This window comes from Lissotriton helveticus, chromosome 4_1, assembly GCF_964261635.1.
Source record: "Lissotriton helveticus chromosome 4_1, aLisHel1.1, whole genome shotgun sequence".
NCBI classification, from domain to species: domain Eukaryota; kingdom Metazoa; phylum Chordata; class Amphibia; order Caudata; family Salamandridae; genus Lissotriton; species Lissotriton helveticus.
In genome coordinates, this window is record NC_136063.1 from 247,052,084 (window position 1) to 247,068,129 (window position 16,046).

Genomic DNA, 16,046 nt, shown 5'->3' on the forward strand with positions numbered 1-16,046 from the left:
ACATATTTCACAAAAATTTATAACTTCACAATAAATGAATTAAGAAACACAAGTCCTAAGCAATTATCATAAAAATGATAACACAAACGATATACTATATTTACATAAATTCACAATAAATGGCAAACAATATTGCCTCTACTTAAACAATTAAAATAAACCATTTCACAGTGGGTGGCAAACAATAATCTTTCGACACGTGTTTTGGCGTTTCAGCAAACGCCTTCTTCAGGAGCCACAAATTTTCATCGATAAAAAACTTGATCTTCGTATGGTCTAATTACTTCATGTTTGTTTATAAGATACTCTGTTTATGATCAGGAAGATACGTCAAAAAGTCTCCAGTTAAAACTTTACAGGAATCGTTAGCTTCTCGTAGATATTTTCTTCATTCAGAAATGCCCGCTAAGTGTTATATTTATTGTTATAATGCATTACTTTTTAATCGATCGAGGTAATAGGTTCCTTTGCCAACAGATAGTATATTCCCAGATATGGAAATGTTAAATCTTGGAGTGGGCTCTCCTAAACGGTAAGTCCTTTGTTTTAGACTTTAACCAGTATTTCCTTTGATACGGAAATGAGAAGTCGATGGACGTGGCACACCTGCATTGTCTCTATGAGTCCCTTGTAGTTGTTGCGCAGAAACCAAATCGATAGGGTCTGTTCGGCCTTTCGATTAAAAACACACACGTATTGGACACGCGCATATTCGAATCCAACGTTGTGTATACATAAACACGCGCTTAATCGAATCCAACGCTTTGTCAAAATTTCAAAGCAATCTGTGAACTACTTTTGGAGATTTAAGATTTTGAAGAAACGAACATTGCCATTTTTATGTGTTGGTTCGGGCTTTCGATTAAAAACACGCGTGTATTTGACATGCGCGTATTGGAATCCAACGATGTGTATATCAAAACACGCGCATATTCGAATCCAACGGAAATGCATTGAAAAATGCCCATCATAATATGGCTGGCGGTGGCTGATAGACACCGCCACCATATTATTCCTTTTCCGCCCCGGCCGCAAGGCGACCGGGGCGGAAAAGCGGCGGACGGTCTTTCCGTCCGCCGAGGTCCCCCCGCCATACTAATATGGCGGGGGGGAAACGAGTGTGGATTGCTACCGCCAGCCTGGCGGGGCAATCCGCGCGACATCATAATAGGCCCCTTACATTTTTATTTATATAGATAGATATAATAATATAATAATATATATGTATATATACATATATATGTTTTTACAAGAAAAGCACTGGTGCCATGGCCACAATAATCAAACGTGTTTATTTTACAACACAAGTCCCAAAGCGTTTCGGAGTTACATCACTCCTTTCTCATGGCCCGTGAGAAAGGAGTGACGTAACTCCGAAACGCGTCGGGACTTGTGTTGCAAAATAAACACGTTTCTTTATCCTGGCCACAGCACCTGTGTTTTTCTTGTGAAAGCAAATTACAATTGATTGAATCACTGGAGGAGTGTGGATGTTAAGGGTTTGCTACCCTGCCGTGTTACCCGCCACAGCAAGAGGCTTGAGCTTAAGCTGAACTTTGTTGTGGATATATATATATATCTATGAACACAACATCCAGCTCCCACGGAGACATCCATGGAAGAAGGCACGAACTCGAGGTGGTGAGGATACAGCATCTGTTTATTAAATCAGTTCACCCGCAATCCCAGAAATGAAAGAGAGATGCGTTTCGGCTTACTGGAAGCCTTTATCAATCTGGTTGGCACCATTATACGAACATATTATATAGCCAACATATTATTTAGCCCTTCCCACTTGGTGAATAGATAGACATTAAAAACATACTATTGAGTATGTAACCACCATTCAAGCCCTATGCGACATCAGAGTGCTCACTTGAGCTGAAAATCAGTGATGTTACGGGTAAATCATATTACAATGTATAAATGCTGCCGCCAAACATCTCATCCTGTAATGCTTAAAGTTAAAAATAAAATGATTGACTGATAAGATTTAAAACATACTGCTGCTTATATATATATAATATCGTCTGAAAACCCACTGGCCACTAAGGGGGGGAAAAAGGAATTGTAGAGGTGGGAACTGACCACCATTGAGATTGTCATGCCCACTCCAGCAACTGTGGCATCAGTCTTTCTGCACCTCCTGGGGGGCAAATGGGGATCGTTATGCCCAGTCTGCCCTCCTCCCATGGGGCAGAAAGGCCACTAGACACCAGTCAAAGGTTGGTTATAAAAATGTGGGGTGGGGAATGCTCACTATGAAAACAATCGGTAAATAAACACTGGAGAATCATTAGCAGCAATCAAAGAACCTGGGAAAAGCCACTGTTTTCTTTTAAAAAAGGTAGAAGTCTGAAAGACTCCCTGGTACACACTCGGCCAGACTCTACAGCGTCTAATTTATCAGTTGAAAGACCAATTACAGATGCCTGGGGCCTACCACCTATCATTGGGCACTACCCTTGTTCCAACTGTAGTGTGTGTCATTTGACCACACATTCCAAACAACTTTCTTTGGAACCAGGAAGGATATGGACACAAAGGACACACAGCAACTGCAATTCTACTAATGTGATCTATCTCATCACGTGCCCTTGCCAAAAGAGATACTTGGGGATGACCACCCGCAAGGTGAAAACACATATCTGCGAGCATCGAAGCAACATTAGATGTCGCAAAACAGCTACCAAAATGAGTGAACACTTTCTGCAGAATAATCATACACCCAACGATCAGCACTGGACCATCATTGAAAAAGTCACGACCAATAAAAACACCTCCAATGTTCTCTTTGAAAAAGAACAACGTTGGGTCTACAGATTAAGGACCCACCTCACTGGCCTGAATGACCAGATTCCATGGTCCTCTGTACTTAAACGCTAAGATTACCTTTGCTTCTATTGTAGATGCCCCATTGGGCAGACTCTGATACATATCCCCCTAATATCATCTATCTGACATGTATCTAATAAGTCTAAATAACTCCACCTATCTGACATGTATCTAATGAGTCTCTATGTGACCCCCAGTATGTATGGGCATAGAGTCCGGGCAATTTACCTTCCCTTTTGCAACCTTGTAAGTCCCCATCGTGTTTTGTTCTTTTCTAACTATTTTTGGTCCACTCCACATGCTCTCAGCATGATATAAGCCACATCCAGTGTATTGAGGTTTATATTTACGGAGTATATTGCAATACCTCCTTTCCGTTTTTGCACTTAAACTATGTTCCCAGTTTACTCCCACTCGGATGGATCTCCACTCATGATAACCTTTAATTTTATTTTTAATTTATTAGATACAGCTATCTAGCTGACAAAGAAACACCCCTTCTGTGTTCATGTTTGTAAAAAACGAACAATAAAGTTAGTGGCTCGCTCTCCCTCGGGCTACACCACTAGATATATGCAGTCAACCCCTATGCGTCCCAAGCCTCGCTCTGAATTCCATGAGCGTGATTGGTTGACATTGGAAGCACCATCTTGAACGTACAGGCGCTTGCTTTCCAAGCCTCGCATTGACAACTAGGACCGCGATTGGCAGCCTCTGTCCGGACATGGTCCGTGATTGGCCACGCTCCCCCAGCCGCGCCCACACGCCCGCCGGCCCCTTTCTTCAGCGTTTCCGCGCATACCGGAGACCATCCACGAGGTCCGGTAGCAGGAGAGGCTATGTGCCGAGCGGCTGCTGGCCGTTGCGGGTGTAAGAGCGATCTTTCTCCTCTTTCGATTCAGCTAAGTACCTGATTCTCTTGCAGGATATTTACTGCCTCTCTATTTCTATCCCTTGCAGGGTGTGCCATTGTCGCCCCACCCACCTCCCGAGACCTATGGGGCGTGGATCGTATCACTCACAAGTGAGATTGCTGTATTATGATTTATTTGTGTGCCCTCCTGATACAAAGTATATCATATCTGTCAGGTCAACACGACCCCACTGGCCCACACCGTTTGGCCTATTGATCGCTAATCACCAGTGCTGTCACCTGCATCTTGCCATACTGCATGCTTGAAGCATCAATTTTGATGACACAAACGTAGCATAGATGGCACTACGGTCACGCCTTCTTGATTAGCCATAGCACTTACTATCAGAGAGTGATCTTTGAGACAACATCACTGATCAGATATCTCTAATTGTATGTATGTTTTCTGTGTTTGTATGTCCATTTTATCTCCAGACTATACAGGTTACTCTAAAGTAGAGGTAATTCCCACAACTTGATGGTTTGTTTTGTGTTTTTTTTAACTTATTTTTACACTGCAAATTTTAACTTTCACGTCCTCTGGTAGGGTGGTCCTTAGCGCGTCCACACCGCCGAGGTACACTTCCCATGGTCCTGAAGAAAGCCCAGTAATCCCACACATAAGGGCTGAAACATGTCGACCCCACCGTGAGTGGAAATACCCAATACATTAATTGGTACATTTCCCTACACATATTTTTAACCTTGTCAGGCTGACCATTGAATACAATTTTTCTTTATGGTACAGTCCTTTGACAATTTTAAAATCACGTCATTTTTCACACCATTGTCACAAAAATCCTGCTCCGCGGTAATCTGGCGTTGTAGCACACCAGGGAGGCATTCGGCTTCTCCTGGTGGGCCCGATGATGAAGCATGTCACCACCCAGGGTGGTGAGTGAGCGCTTCTAAGAAAATCCCTATTGATTTCCAAATCAAATCCTTTAGGGAGATATTCCTCTCTGACTTTTGTGCTTTCCTTTTCCTTTTTTTGACACTCTCTTGTTGTTTGATTGAATGCTCACTATGGGCATGGCCATATCCCATGCCCCCCCCACCCTCCCGGGGCAGAAAGCCTACTATACACCAGGTAAGCTTTGTAAAAACAAATGTACATGTGGCCTACCAAGGGCATAGCCATGCCCCCAGCCTAAAATGGCACACACAGTGTTTCTGCCCATATGGCGGGTGGGTTAGGCAATTAACTCAAATTTGCTCGTCAGGGGGTAGAGACCCACTAAACACCGGGAATTACAAAACAGAGCCAAAGCAAACAAAAGGAGGGGGTGGCGTACCCTGGTATCAAGTCATACCCTATCCCACAAGGGACAATAGTGTCTTTCTGTCCCCCAAGTTTACAGGTAGAAGGTTTGTACTAAGTGGGGAGGTTCTCCCACATATGTTCACTGGAAAGGGTAGAAAGCCTACCTGAAAACTGGGATTCTGCATTTGGGCCAAAAGAAAGTGATGAATGTGTTGCACTCTGGTTTGTCCCATTTTGGAGTGGGGGTGGCAGTGCCAGAGTGCAACACTTGTATCACTTTCTTTTACCCCAAAGGCGAAATCTCTAGTATCAGCTGCACATTTTGCCCCCCTGGGGGTAGTTTGGACCAATCTCCCCAATTGGGACAAACCTTCTATCTTCCCCCCCCCCGGATGTGGGAGGGGCCACTATTGACCCTTCTGTGGTAGGGGTGTACCTCAATGCCAGGATAGATGTTTCTTTTGATACCATTTAGAATTTCCTGGTGTGAAGAGCAAACCTCTTGTTTGTCCCAGGGAGGTGAAGAAAAACTGGTTTGTCCCATTTGGGGTGGGGGTGTGGCCAATCCCAGTTTTTCTGCCCCTTCCTGCACCCCTGGTAAGGCCAGATTGGGGGTGTGCCTTCAATTTGCCCCTGTCCAATTGACCTCAATTTAAACCTGTTCTTGTTGCAAGCACCAGGCCTAGAAATTAAAGTAGCGCCGCGTTTTTATTGAAACAAGTGGGATAATGCTTGGTGGTAGACATTTTGTGGATTCATGTTATTTTCGGAAGATTCCATAATAAAAATGTAAGGAGAAAGCGTGATTTCAGGCAATTATTGCGGTTTGTAGGCCAATGTGGGTAAGAAAAGCTCATGAGATCCACACAAGGCACATCTCCCTGGAATTCACTGGTTGTCTAGTTTTAAAAAATGACTGTGGTTCATAGGTTTGCATAGGTGGCGTCACAGCATGACCCCGAATACCACAGCTACCCTTATTGCTTATTAACCAATGTAGAGCTTTTGGGCCTCTTGTTTTGGGGCCTCTTGGCCCACCCACACAAGTGGGGAAAGGTTCTGGCTCCCTACAGAGTCCAGAACTTTCTATCACATAAACGAAAATGTGTGTTTTTCACCAAAGTTTGACATTTGCAAAAGGATTTTGGGTAAAATTACCTATTGAGAGCCACACAAGTCATGCACCACTAGACTTCACTTAGTTGTCTAGTTTTCAAAAATGTGCAAATTTGCTAGGTTTTCCAATCTACTTTGCAAACAGACGGTCAGTTTTGAGTGAAACATTTGATGTATCCTTGTTGTGTTTTGGGCCATTTCCTGCCGCAGACACTAGGCCTACCCACGCAAAGGAGGTACCATTTTTATTGGGAGAATTGAGGGAATGCTGGGTAGAGGAAGGTTATGGTTCCCCGCAGATTTCCGTGCTTTCCATCACAGAAATGTGAGGAAAATGTATGTTTTAGTCAAGGTTTGAAAGGAATTTTGGGTAATAAAACCTGGTCGGGCCACACATTTCATCCCACCTTTGATTCCCCAGGTGTCTAGGTTTAAAAAATTAGCAAGTTTGCTAGGTTTCCCTAAGTGGCAGCTGAGCTTAGGCCCAAAATCCACAGCTATCCATTTTTTTTTTTAAAAAAGGTTGATTTTGAGTGAAAAAATACAATGTATCCATGTTGTGTTTTGGGCAATTTCCCTTTGCGGCACTAGGCATAACCACACAAGGGAGGTACTATTTTTATTGGGAGACATGAGGGAATGTTGGGTGGAAAGAAGTTTGTGGTTTGCCAGCGATTCCTGAACTTTTCATCACAGAAGTATGAGCAAAATGTGTTTGTTAGTCAAAGCATGCGGTTTACATGGGATATCGGGTAAAAAAAAAACTGCCAAAAGCCATGCGATTCACCCCACCCTAGATTCATTTCGGTGTTGTTTTAAAAAATGTTCAGGTTTGCTAGGTGTCCCTAGGTTTCCCTTGAGATAGGTCCCAAAATCTACAGCTACCCTTAATGGAAAAATCACCAGTTTTAAGCTGAAAATGTTGGTGTCCATGTTGCGTTTTGTGCCGTTTCCTGTTCCGGGTACTAGGCCAACCCACACAAGTAAGGTACCATTTTTATTGGAAGACCTTTGGGAGCTAAGATTAGTAGTACATTTGTTTTTAACTATTGGATCCCACTGCATTTGAGCCTTCCAAATGTAAGCCAATGAGAAAGAATAAAAGACATTTTAAAATCTATCCTCTGAATCATATGCTAGTATGGGTACCCACATACTCAAAGATGTACAAATAACCACGGCTCCTAACTCTATATCCTGTGTCCATTTCAGAAATACATAGGTCTCCTTAATACCCATTTATTTCTACATATTTCACCATATGACTCTTTGTATGGAGCAGCTCAGTTGTTGGATCTGGGTATTTTGGGATCTTGGAGAACCTACAAACTGTATATAACTCAACAGTCAGGCATATGTAACAGATGTAATTGAATATAGCTTTTCTAGATTGTCCACTTTGACAAAATCGTTTCAGAAATGGCCATTTTTTCCCTACGCTTATTTAATATGTATTCATTTCAACAGTTGGTTTCTTTGGGAAACATTTGAGGGATCTACACATATAACCCCTTTCTGAATTTGGAATTTTGTCTCCATTTCAGAAAATGGTAAATATCCTGGATTATCCATGAGTTTAAAGCTAGTTTCCACCACAAACTGGAAGTAGGATGAGAGCACAAAAAATAGGAAAAATGTTATACTTCTTTGATAAATGTCAAAACTGTGGCACAAAATAATTTTTTCTATTCAGCTTTGCATTTTCCTTAAAGCTGGGAAGTTTGTGACTTTAGCACCGCAAACCATTCATTGACGCCCTTTTAAGAAAAAAGCAGACACTCCTATTTGGAGCACTTTTTTCCTAATTTACCTAAAAACAACTCAAAATGTAACTATATTTTGCCTATTTTCTTTGTCCCCTCCAGGAAAATCTACAAACCTTGGGTACCTCTATATTCAGCCACGGCAGGTAGTAGGTGTAACTGCAGGGCGGTGACGTAGGTGGGGGAGGGCAGGGTGGGGGATTGTAATGTATGGATTACGGACTTTAACAGGTAAGTAAACATATAAATAAATAAAACTAATTTTGTTGTGTGCACTGCATCACCAAATGTGATGCAGTGCGCGCAACGAAATTCATTTTATTTATTTATATGTTTAAGTACCTGTTAGAGTCCGTAATCCATACATTACAACCCTCACCCTGCCCCTCCCCCTCCCTATGTCACCGCCCTGCAGTTACGCCTACTACCGGCCGTGGCTGTCTTTATTTACATAGGACGTTGAAAAAAAGGATGAAAATTCGATGTCGATGCCTTATGTGGAGAAAAATATGTGGAGCAGTAAACATGAAATACCTGAAATAGCCAAAATAGGGCTCAGCCCTGAGTGTGAACAGGTCCAGCAGTTAAGGGATTACATTAATGCTGCACAATTTTCTAAACTATATAACATACAACATTAATGGTGCCAGCCTGGCTGGGTGGCTTTATTTTTTGGGGAAAGCTAATGGCGTGTCATCATAAATTCCAAAGGCCCTGCTCTTATCCTTCCTTTTCCATCCTGAGTCCAGTCTGAGTTCCACTCTACACCCTTCACCCAAAATAATGTTCTATAAATATTTTTTTCCTTGGCTATGGGGTACATAAGTGACAGTGTTGGGTAAGGTAAGTTCTAAGAAAACATAAGAGCTTTGGCTTGGTTTTCTTTTGGCCCTATACTGGTTGGCCGTCATGTACTAATGCTTAGTTGCAGCAGTTGCTGGAATCTAGAAGATGGAACAGTAGTAGAAGCCTTAAACTCACATAGGCAGAAATTGGGAGACATGTGTTGGATGCCAAGATGGGATTGTAATGAGTAGAGCTGGATGGAATGTTTTGTTCCACCCATGGAATTAGCAGAACTTTGATCACTCCATTTCACTCTTTAATGCGGAGGTCCAGCCAAATTCCACAAATCGCCATCTGGCTGACTTTTTCTCCCACAAGGCTCCAGAAAATGTGAGCTGAGAGCGCAAGTGAGATTTGGCATCCCATGGTGCGATTTTTAACGTGGGCTGTTGCCGGCTGTCACAAGCAACCACAGTCAGATGGCTACCTCTCAAGTACATCTCCTGCTGTTTGAGTAGATTTTCTACTCGAGCAGCAGCAAAATTGGCTCAAATGGGTGCACACTCTTGCACAATGCATAGTGCCATTTGCGCTAATTTTTCAGCACTGCTCACGCTACCAGTGCTAAATTGCAGCGTGAGTAGTGTGAGCTGCATATTTTACACCCATTGGCGTAATGCTATTTATGTAACCATAAAACCCTAGTAATGAGGCCCCCTCCCCTAGCATAGGAATGCCCCAGGGACCTCAATCTATGGGGTCGTTATTATTTTTGTTTTTAAAAGAGCCTTCTCATTCCACAGGTACCCCATCCCCTGGGACAGCTATTATCAACAAAGGAGAGGGTTGCATGGCCCCACTCCCAGAGCTACTCCAAGGCCTAATTTCTTTACAAAGGGGAGTGGGACCAAGTGCCCCCTATGCAGGTATCGGCCCCGGGGAACCCATCCCCTGGGGAACACACCATAGGTACACTGTGGTTTCCTGCTTGGGCAAGTTAAGGCATTGCCCACACAGTGGGAGCAGATACAAAATGTTGCTCCGGTCAGGGCTTTAGGAAAGAGGGCTGGCTCCCACCAAAAAGCAGACAGGTTCTGTCCGGGGAGCTGGCTGGGATAACTGGTGCCTTGTTGCAGCCCCCAATCACACCCTGAATGTGGGTAAACCGAATGCGCACTGGAACACCCGCCAAATTTTTTTTAAAGGGCTGGATCCCATCAAAGGAGTCAGCTGGGGAGATGGCAGATTTGGGGCTCCACCCATGCATCCCCAAGACCCTTTCATTTTGAGAGCCCTGAAAGTGCTCTCACCTATGATAAAAACATGGCCGTCTCCCGCAAGAGAAGCAAGCAAGGTCAGCTGGCCTTTTGAGGCTAGGGATTGCGTGCCTGAGAGGGGAAGGACACAGCATGGAGGGTTAGCTGCCCAAGGGGGGTATTGAACATAGGGCATGTCCACAGGGCAGGATCCGCGAATAACCCCTTTGAGCCAGCATAATATGGAATTGCTTGCTTGCAAAGGGTGGGATGGAGAGCCTGTCCAAGGCCAGGCCCTCCCACTAACTAGATGGCATGCATGGCTGAAGTACGTGCATGGTGGAGGTTGCCTGCTCACGTGGGTTTAATATTTATTTATAGGTACTTGTAGAGCGCAACATTCATCCCATGAGACATCACGGCGGTAAGACAAAGAAGTGTGCAGGCAAATGTAAGAGTGTAAAATTCTAATTGTCAGGTTAGTAAATTGGGAATAGGTGGGTTTTTAGCTTTTTCCTAAACATTAGATAATCTTCGTTCAGGCGAAGTTCCGGTGGGAGTTTATTCTAGTGGACCACTGCTGATTTTGAGAACGATTGGTCACCCATCCTGACTTTGGCCGTATGCTTGACTGATGCCCATGCCTGATGGCGGGATCTCAGGTTGCGCGAAGGTACATGAACATCTAATTTGCCATGTAGGATTTGTGGCCCTGTTAAAAACACTCGTGTATTTGACATGCGCGTATTGGAATCCAACGATGTGTATATCAAAACACGCGCATATTCGAATCCAACGGAAATGCATTGAAAAATGCCCATCATAATATGGCTGGCGGTGTCTGATAGAGACCGCCACCATATTATTCCTTTTCCGCCCCGGCCGCAAGGCGACCGGGGCGGAAAAGCGGCGGACGGTCTTTCCGTCCGCCGAGGTCCCCCCGCCATACTAATATGGCGGGGGGGAAACGAGTGTGGATTGCTACCGCCAGCCTGGCGGGGCAATCCGCGCGACATCATAATAGGCCCCTTACATTTTTATTTATATAGATAGATATAATAATATAATAATATATATGTATATATACATATATATGTTTTTACAAGAAAAGCACTGGTGCCATGGCCACAATAATCAAACGTGTTTATTTTACAACACAAGTCCCAAAGCGTTTCGGAGTTACATCACTCCTTTCTCATGGCCCGTGAGAAAGGAGTGACGTAACTCCGAAACGCGTCGGGACTTGTGTTGCAAAATAAACACGTTTCTTTATCCTGGCCACAGCACCTGTGTTTTTCTTGTGAAAGCAAATTACAATTGATTGAATCACTGGAGGAGTGTGGATGTTAAGGTTTTGCTACCCTGCCGTGTTGCCCGCCACAGCAAGAGGCTTGAGCTTAAGCTGAACTTTGTTGTGGATATATAAAATATATCTTGATGGCCTCACAGCAGTGAAACACTTTCTTCAAAGAAGGGGCCCTGAATTTGACGAGCATAACAAGATGTTGTTGAGGGTGCTTCGTTTCTGCCTATCAAACAACTTATTCATGTTTAATCATCAACTATATCGCCAACTTCAGGGGGTGGCAATGGGGGCCAGCTTCTCCCCGAGCTTTGCATGTCTACACATGGGGGCTTGGGAGGAGCTGGTCCTCAGGCCAAACTACCACAATATTGTTGACAATAACCTGATCAAATGGTATCGTTTTATCGACGATTTGATGATTATTTGGAGAGGTAGTAAGGAGGAGGCTCTGAGCTTTATTGAAAACTTGAACTGCAATAATCTCAACCTTAGTTTCAGTGCCACACTAAGCCAGGAATCTATCACTTTCTTAGATACTGAATTGTATATTCACAATGGACGTATTGAGAGTAGAATTTTTCGGAAATTAACTGCAGGAAACAGCATGCTCCATGCGGCTAGTGCCCATCCGGCGCATTTAATTTCAAGCATCCCCTATGGGGAGATGCTTCGTCTGCGCCGAGTATGCAGTAACCCCTCTGACCTCAAACTAGCTCAGGAAACTAGTAGAAAACGTTTTTTGGAACGGGTATACTCTGAACAGGCAATTCACAAAGCCATTGATAAATCCATGATGTCAACTAGAGAGGAACTCCTAACTAAGACTGTAAAGCAGCCAGAATTAGAAACAGGAGAAACTGAGAGGAGTACAGAAAGTGTGGAGGAGAATAAGTTCCGTATTATAACAGGGTACAGCAGGCAACACAATGAGCTATATAAAATCATGAATAAACACTGGCCTCTAGTCACTCGCGACCCGATTATTGGAAACCCCTCCCCAAAAGAGCCTCCCTCACTTTCAGTAGGGCACCCTCCCTTCGGGACAAAATTGTTGATACCAGTCCAGAGCCATTCAACAAAACAGCCTGGTGGCAGCAGAACAAAGGGTTTTATCGGTGTAAAACCTGCAAGGCTTGTGTTCATGGGGAAAACACCAAAACATTTTTGGATGGCTTCACAAGTCATCCCCACCCTATAACACAGGTCTTAACTTGTAAAACCGAATTTGCGGTTTATGTACTCCAATGCCCCTGCCCACTCAGATATGTGGGGAGCACGAAGCATGCTGTGCATAAGCGCATTCTGCAGCATTTACGTGCTATCACCAACGGTGATAACACGTACCCAGTGGCCCGTCATTTCAGGGAATCACACCAGAGCAACAACAACTTGCTTAAATACTGGGTGATTGACTCCATACTAGCTAGCAGAAGAGGTGGGGACAGAGAAAGTAAGTTGAGGAGACTGGAAACAAGATATATCCTCCTACTTAACACTAAAAGCCCGGGAGGATTAAATGTAACGGAGGACCTTTACACATGTTTACCTTGAAGCTATCCCAAGTTACCAGAATGTTAATATGTCGTCTAAATGTACAGATGAAACTCATAGCCCGGCTGGGAGACATATAACATAGCTGTTGCAAAACAAGGTTTTGGTTATGAATCTGTAATCTAACTGTATTTGCTGCTTCTTGATTATATAGTTGATTTTAAATATGATGGGTATGTCTGGATGTGGGTAGATTGGACGGGTCCTTATTCCCTGACAATCACAAACATCCCGCCAACTATACACTTAATTCACGGTGATCATTAATATATTACCATAGTGACATAGGAAAAGAGAAAAGCTTAAGAACCAGTGGGTTTTCAACAAAAGGAATGCTTTATGTGATAATTCTCATCAAATGTGTACATAGGACTGGAAAGTTGATGATTTTTAAATACTCTTAACCATATTTTATTACTGTGGTTTTAACTTTTTTTTGTACAATATACGATGTGTTAGATAGGGTGGTCCCTATGTAAATTGGTTCCAGCCTTAGTTAACATCTAACAAACTTTTGCACTATTAAGCAATATTTTGCACATTGAAAGCACTTGCACTTATGCTATGGTTTGCACAACTATATTTGCACAACTGTAGGTTTTGCACTGCGGAAAACAACATGCATTTGCACTTTATTGTATATAAGTTTACTGTATATAATGTATTTAAAATGTGGGTATTTCACTTATATCGAATAACTCTAGTCCGAATGGTTCAAAAAATGAAAATGATGGGAATTTTTTACATATATTGTTTTATTACTATTATAATTATATAAATGATGAATTTAGGGTAGCACAATGGTATTTTACCGTAATTATGCACCCCAAAACCCTGATCTTTTAAATGTGTTTTTAATTGACACTTTAAAGACAGACTAGTATCCCTAGTATCTCTTCTATGTTCACTATGACACAATTGTACCCTCTCATGTGACGAGAATCATCCAATCACTGGCAGTATATAATGGTGTTTTCTTTAATAGAACATTGTCATGTGAACAAGGCTCTTGCGAGCCGAAACGTCATGAGACTTCTCCTGCACCTGTAATAAAATTTGGAGCACTGCAATTGGTCCGTGTCCGTTGGCTTCCTTCCTGGCTGGAGTGTGTCCAGAGCGCGAATAAAGTAACAGGGTGTTTGATATATATATATCTATGAACACAACATCCAGCTCCCACGGAGACATCCATGGAAGAAGGCACGAACTCGAGGTGGTGAGGATACAGCATCTGTTTATTAAATCAGTTCACCCGCAATCCCAGAAATGAAAGAGAGATGCGTTTCGGCTTACTGGAAGCCTTTATCAATCTGGTTGGCACCATTATACGAACATATTATATAGCCAACATATTATTTAGCCCTTCCCACTTGGTGAATAGATCGACATTGAAAACATACTATTGAGTATGTAACCATCATTCAAGCCCTATGCGACATCAGAGTGCTGACTTGAGCTGAAAATCAGTGATGTTACGGGTAAATCATATTACAATGTATAAATGCTGCCGCCAAACATCTCATCCTGTAATGCTTAAAGTTAAAAATAAAATGATTAACTGATAAGATTTAAAACACACTGCTGCTTATATATATATATAATATCGTCTGAAAACCCACTGGCTACTAAGGGGGGGGAAAAGGAATTGTAGAGGTGGGAACTGACCACCATTGAGATTGTCATGCCCACTCCAGCAACTGTGGCATCAGTCTTTCTGCACCTCCTGGGGGGCAAATGGGGATCGTTATGCCCAGTCTGCCCTCCTCCCATGGGGCAGAAAGGCCACTAGACACCAGACAAAGGTTGGTTATATAAATGTGGGGTGGGGAATGCTCACTATGAAAACAATCGGTAAATAAACACTGGAGAATCATTACCAGCAATCAAAGAACCTGGGAAAAGCCACTTTTTTCTTTTAAAAAAGGTAGAAGTCTGAAAGACTCCCTGGTACACACTCGGCCAGACTCTACAGCGTCCAATTTATCAGTTGAAAGACCAATTACAGATGCCTGGGGCCTACCACCTATCATTGGGCACTACCCTTGTTCCAACTGTAGTGTGTGTCATTTGACCACACATTCCCATCAACTCTCTTTGGAACCAGGAAGGATATGGACACAAAGGACACACAGCAACTGCAATTCTACTAATGTGATCTATCTCATCACGTGCCCTTGCCAAAAAAGATACTTGGGGATGACCACCCGCAAGGTGAAAACACGTATCTGCGAGCATCGAAGCAACATTAGATGTCGCAAAACAGCTACCAAAATGAGTGAACACTTTCTGCAGAATAATCATACACCCAACGATCTGCACTGGACCATCATTGAAAAAGTCCCGACCAATAAAAACACCTCCAATGTTCTCTTTGAAAAAGAACAACGTTGGGTCTACAGATTAAGGACCCACCTCACTGGCCTGAATGACCAGATTCTATGGTCCTCTGTACTTAAACGCTAAGATTACCTTTGCTTTCTATTGTAGATGCCCCATTGGGCAGACTCTGATACATATCCCCCTAATATCATCTATCTGACATGTATCTAATAAGTCTAAATAACTCCATCTATCTGACATGTATCTAATGAGTCTCTATGTGACCCCCAGTATGTATGGGCATAGACTCCGGGCAATTTACCTTCCCTTTTGCAACCTTGTAAGTCCCCATCGTGTTTTGTTCTTTTCTAACTATTTTTGGTCCACTCCACACGCTCTCAGCGTGATGCCACATTCAGTGTATTGAGGTTTATATTTACGGAGTATAGTGCAATACCTCCACTCCGTTTTTGCACTTAAACTATGTTCCTAGTTTACTCCCACTCGGATGGATCTCCACTCATGATAACCTTTAATTTTAATTTATTAGATACAGCTATCTAGCTGACAAAGAAACACCCCTTCTTTGTTCATGTTTGTAAAAAACGAACAATAAAGTTAGTGGCTCGCTCTCCCTCGGGCTACACCACTAGATATATGCAGTCAACCCCTATGCGTCCCAAGCCTCGCTCTGAATTCCATGAGCGTGATTGGTTGACATTGGAAGCACCATCTTGAACGTACAGGCGCTTGCTTTCCAAGCCTCGCATTGACAACTAGGACCGCGATTGGCAGCCTCTGTCCGGACATGGTCCGTGATTGGCCAACGCTCCCCCAGCCGCGCCCACACGCCTTCCGGCCCCTTTCTTTAGCGTTTCCGCGCATACTGGAGACCATCCACGAGGTCCGGTAGCAGGAGACACTAGGTGCCGAGCGG

At 43.2% G+C, this 16,046-nt stretch overlaps 1 long non-coding RNA gene across 17 annotated transcripts in view; it reads right to left on the reverse strand.

Annotated features, from left to right (window-relative positions):
* Nucleotides 1-16,046, reverse strand: part of LOC144828501 (uncharacterized) — a 2,902,672-nt gene that overhangs the window by 2,541,855 nt on the left and 344,771 nt on the right. The window lies entirely within an intron of this gene.